This window comes from Elephantulus edwardii, unplaced genomic scaffold (assembly GCF_000299155.1).
Source record: "Elephantulus edwardii isolate Elephantulus edwardi_28Jun2011 unplaced genomic scaffold, EleEdw1.0 scaffold00001, whole genome shotgun sequence".
Taxonomy (NCBI): domain Eukaryota; kingdom Metazoa; phylum Chordata; class Mammalia; order Macroscelidea; family Macroscelididae; genus Elephantulus; species Elephantulus edwardii.
In genome coordinates, this window is record NW_006399751.1 from 28,750,317 (window position 1) to 28,756,190 (window position 5,874).

General features: G+C 38.5%; 1 pseudogene; it reads left to right on the plus strand.

Moving 5' to 3' along the window:
• The first annotated feature begins 4,553 nt into the window (after positions 1-4,553).
• On the plus strand, positions 4,554-5,584 carry LOC102846017 (annotated as a pseudogene).
• Positions 5,585-5,874: the final 290 nt, after the last annotated feature.

Sequence of the window (5,874 nt, forward strand, 5' to 3'; positions counted from 1 at the left end):
TCTTTAATTACGTTTTAATGGATAAAAATAATTTAAAAATTCAATGTATTCTCATCCCAGAAAGCCTCTTTACAATAGAAGAAAAAGAAAAATATCATTATTAACTAAGCATTAAACTTCACTGTAATCCATCATAGACAATTATATAAAGACTGCAGAGAGAAAGCAATTTGAGTCTTTATATAAGTTGAAACAACCCATTACATTCATATTTCAAAGGCAAAATGTACTAATATCCTAATACCTTTATATGTATTTGTGGTAATGTTACTCTCTTTCTAGGAAACTGGGAGAGAGGAATATGGTCTTTCATGATGCTTGCATTTTAGAGGAGAGTTTCCATGTTCTTAAGGAATTATCTTCATAATTTTTAAAGATTGAAAAACAGAATTTACAATTACAATTGATCTAACCTGAGTTTTGAAAAAAATAACAAAACAACAATTATGAAGACATACTCTTTTTTTACTTTTCAAGAGAGAATTAAAAGTTATTTTCAATTTTTGCTTTTATTTTCTACTTGAACTTCAACAGTATTTTTGTTTTTCTATGACCCGTTAGTGCTCAAGTAGGTATTATTTAGCTTCATAGTAGATAGCTTCTTTTATTTTATATCCTCTTTTAATTAATTTCTAGCATTACCATGTTGTCATCTGAGAAGATAATTTGTATGATGTCAATGTTTTGTTTTTTAATTTTTTGAGGCTTGTTTTGTATCCTATTATATAGTCGATTCTGTAGAATGTATTATGAACACTTGAGAAGAAATCAAATTAATGGTGTGTTGTTTTTTTTAAAGTATCCTGAATATGTTTGTGAAGCTGATTAGCTAAATTGTATAGTTTAGTTCTTCATCATTTTTTAGTTTCATTTGAGTCAATCTGTCCTTTTGTGAGAGTAGTGTGTCCACTACTATTGTTGTCTATTTCTTTCCTTAAGTCTATTAATTGTTGCCTATGTAAGTGTCATTTGGTGTGGAGGTGGAGTGGGCTTGCATGTGATCTATAAAGAACTTTCTTTGCTATTAGTCTGGTCCTGGGAAGTGGACTTTGGGACACTTCCTTTGCTGCAGCCTAGAACCCTGAAGGCAGAGCAGTAGATGGGGAAAGAGTGAACTCAAGTTGGCCAGTAGAATGCTCCCTTCTCTGCTGACTGGTGCAGGAGGCCTGAATGGTGCATCCACTTTGCTGACTGTTCCCTGGAGGCCAATGATCTTATAATAAACTGAAGTTTATGCATCATTAATCACTTGTGTAATTAAATTTATGTATTATTTGCCTATTCTTGCCAGTCTGTATTGTAATATTCTATCTTTGATTCTTGTTTATTGGCAGATTATGATTTTATAACTTTTAGTTCTTACCTCAAGTGTATAAAAATGTGTTATCCTCATTGTTTTACATAGTAGACATTCATTGCTCTTTACAGTTTTAATTTAGATATCTTCCTGGTCCTGGTCCAGACTAAATAAGTAAAACTACTGTTTGTACTTTAATCAGATTCTATAATAGCTCTATGACAGAGTCATTGTTTTTACAGATAGAAAAAGAATTTATTCTTAGTTGTAGTCCAAAGCTCTTTCTTTTACACTTCTTTATATCCCTTTTTAAAAAAATTCATATGCAGAACAAATCATCCAGGATGCTGGGCTATATGAGGAGGAATGTGGCATCAGGATTAGAGGAAGACTCCTCAACAACCTGCATTATGCAGATGACACAAGTCTGCTTGCTAAAACTGAGGAGGACTTGATGTACTTGCTGCAGAAGGTCAAGGACTGTAGGACTGCAGCCTGCAATATGAATTGAAGCTAAACATTAAGAAAACAAAGATTCTCATCACTGGACCGAGTGACAACATTATGATAGATGATGAGGAGATTAAGATGGTTAACAGCTTTAGTTTGCTTGGCTCTACAATCAACACTTTTGGTACCAGAAGCCAGTAAATCAAAAGATGGATTGCACTAGGAAAATCTGCTGTCAGGGACCTCTCCAGAGTACTGAAGAGCAACGATGTCATTCTGGAGACTAAGGCACACCTGAACCAGGCCACAGTCTTTGCAATTGCTTGCTATGTGTCAAAGACCTGGACAATTATGAGGGATGATAGAGAATTGATACCTTTGAGCTGTGGTGCTGTAGAAGAATATTGAATATACAAGAGAACAAACAGGTTCCTTCTAGAGAGGGTGAAACCAGTCTGCTCCTTGGAGTCAAGGATTCTGATGCTTTGTCTGACATATATTGGGCATGTTGCAGGAAAGGACCAGTCCTTGGAGTAAGACATCATTCATGGATGGGGGGAGGGATAAAGAAAGAGAGAGGAAGACCATCCAAAGATAGACTGCTTCAGTGACAGGGGTGTCGCTTCAGACTAGGTGTGTCAGAGATGTAAAGTTAGCACAGAATAGAGCAGATTCAGGGCTATTGTATGTACATAGGGCTGCTATGAGTCATAAACAACTCAACTGCATATAACAACATTGTAAATGGTTTAAAGATTTTTTACTGCATAACTTAGTACCAAGACTTAATCTTCACAAGTATGTTTTTACTTAACTGAGAACTGCTTTCTTGGTAATTACAGTTTAGTTCTGTTACTTTACATCCAATTAAATGAACATTTATAGAGTATGAGAACTGAGTAATCCAGTTATAAAATGATATTTTTCTGTACAGCTGAAAGTTTGCCATTATTGAGAAGAGCATTTACACACAATTGACTCCAATATATGAAACTCTTTGTTGAATGTTGTCAGATGTCACTAACAAAATGATCCAGAATAATAGGAAAAGCCATTAATGAAAGAGAGAGAGAGGATTTCAATTTGAACTGGTATGTATGGAGTATCATGGATATGAGAAAAGTAATTTTTTTTATTAACTACTCTCTTGTACTTTTTCAAACTAAAAAAAACCAGTAAAGTTAGATATTACAATCTTGGTAACTTACAAGAAACATAGTTACTTTCATATTTTTAGTATGCATTTAGAATAATTACTCTAATCCAATTTGCTGAACTTTCACTTATATTGGAAATAATTTAATTTGAAGGCATAGGTAGGATGAGTGTAATGAATAATGAATGGTCAGTAGTTATTACATAACTTGGAAAGAGATACATCATTTTATGTATAATTTGTTGGAACAATGACATTCAAGATCTATTGTAATATCCATGTTCTCATGTATATATTGAATATACCATCATGTCAAGTTATCTAGAATGGCAAAAGTTCTGGCCCTGCTATTCTCTTTCTCACCTAAGTGAAATGCCTTGGTGTAGTTATAAGATCCCTTCAACATCACTTGACTTTATAGAAAACTCTATTACACCAGCTCATCCTCCAACATAGTAAATAAATGAGACTTCATACACACACACACACACACACACACACACACTAGTTCTTGCTCCCTTTTAAGTTTCTCAGACAATTTTGAGTCAGTATTTTCTTTGGGGAAAAGAGAAATGGACTTAGAAATAACTTTTCAAATTTATTGCTAGTACTAAAACCTGACCTTTAGATATTGACCCTTGATTCTTTGTCAAAATTTCCTTGAACTAATAGATGATTCATCATCTTTCCTAATATGACTCTGTTATGCCATTTGACAGAATACATTCTTAAATGACAATATTTAAAGAGGTGGGGCAGAAGTGTGATGGCTAATATATCAAAATATTGTTTCATTACAGATAGAATTTGGCTTCTAAGAAATGGAGTCTATCTTACAAGTAAAAGAAGATTCTTCCTAGTAGAGGTGGCAACATACAAACGAGTGTGGCAATAAGATGATATGAGTATTTAGGATACATTTGCAGACTAGTCAGTACAAACATTTTGGCTTGATTCATAATAATCATCTTTCATAGTCTATAGTTGATAAGCAACATGATGAGAAATGGAGAATAGATTAAAAATACCAAAGATTTCTCTTTTCTTAGATATATATGTTTGTGGAAACAGCAGTCAAACTTGTTATTGTTAGGTGTTGTGGCGATGAAATGTGACTTAGCAACACCAAGAACAATACCATCCTCACTGTCTCTGATATATTGGAGCCTGTCTCATCGAGGGTCTTTCTCTGTTCCACTCACCATAGACCATTCCAAGCATAATATCCATTTCTAAGGACTGGCCCCTTCTACCAACGTGCTCAATACATGTGTGAAGACGTTTGACCATTCCTGCCTCTGAGGAGTAGCACCCTAGATGCACTCTTCCAAGACATATTTACTCGTCCTGTTGACAGTGCATGGGATAATCAACAGTTTTCTCCAAATCTACAGACAGTTCAGAGGCAGTGAGTCTTCTTCTATTGTCCAATCATCTGTCATCATCATCTATCAGATGATGATGAAGGCAAAAGTTCAAGCTGCCCTGAAGACACGAGTTCGATCGGTAGCTGGAGTGGAGAGCGGACCCCTGGGAGCCCTGAGCAGCCCCACCACCGCCGGCCTAGTTACCATCACAGCCCGGGAGGAGCCGCAGCTGCCACAGCTGGCCCCAGTCACCATCTCCGCAACCCCGAGCAGCGAGGCTTAGACACCAAGCCCCGCACCCCGGGAAGCGGGCAGAAGGATCCAGGGAGCGGCGGCCGCGGCCGCACATGGGGCGGGGTGGGGGGCGCCTGCTGGCGGGGATGAGAAGGTCATCGAAACGAAGGTTTTGGGAACAGTAAAATGGTTCAGTGTAAGGAACGGATATGGTTTCATCAACAGGCATGACCCCAAGGAAGATGTGTTTGTCCACCAGCCTGCCATCAAGAAGAAGAACCCCAGGAGGTACCTTCGCAGTGGTGCTGGAGAGACTGTGGGTTTGATGTTGTTCAAGGAGAAGAGGGTGCGGAGGCAGCAAATGTTACAGGGCCTGGTGGCGTCCTGTGCAAGGCAGTGAATATGCAGCCGACCGTAACCATCACAGACGTCATCCACGTCGTAGGGGTCCTCCATGGAATTACCCGCAGAATTACCAGAATAGTGAGAGTGGGGAGAAGAACAAGGGATCAGAGAGTGCTCCCGAAGGCCAGGCCCAACAACACGGGCCCTACCGCAGGAGACAGTTCCCACCTTCCTACATGCGGAGACCCCATGGGTGTCCACCACCATATTCCAACCCTCCTGTGCAGGGAGAAGTGATGCAGGGTGCTGACAACAGGGTGCAGGAGAACATGGTAGACCAATGAGACAGAATATGTCTCGGGGGTTTTAGACCACGATTTCGCAGGGGCCCTCTTCGCCAAAGACAGCCAGCCTGGCAATGAAGAAGAAAAGGAAAATCAAGATGAGACCCAAGGTCAGCAGCCACCTCAACGTCGCAACTTCAACTACCGACGCAGTCGCCCAGAAAACCCTAAACCACAAGATGGCAAAGAGGCAAAAGCAGCCGATCCACCAGCTGAGAATTCGTCCACTCCGAGGCTGAGCAGGGCGGGGCTGAGTAAATGCCTGCTTACCATCTCTACCATCATCCTGTTTAGTCATCCAACAAGAAGAAATGAATATGAAATTCCAGCAATAAGACATGAACAAAAGATTGGAGCTGAAGACCGTAAGTGCTTGCTTTTTGCCCGTTGACCAGATAACTAGAACTATCTGCATTATCTATGCAGCGTGGGGTTTTTATTATTTTTACCTAAACATGTCTCTTCTTGGTAATGACAAATGTGTTTTTTAAAAAGCCTGTTTTTTCTCAATACACCTTTAAAGGTTTTTAAATTGTTTCATATCTGGTCAAGTTCGGATTTTTAAGAACCTCATTTTTAATTTGTAATAAAAGTTTACAACTTGATTTTTTCAAAAAAAGTCAACAAAACTGCAAGTACCTGTTAACAAAAGTCTTGAATAATAAAAAACCCCTAAGTCAC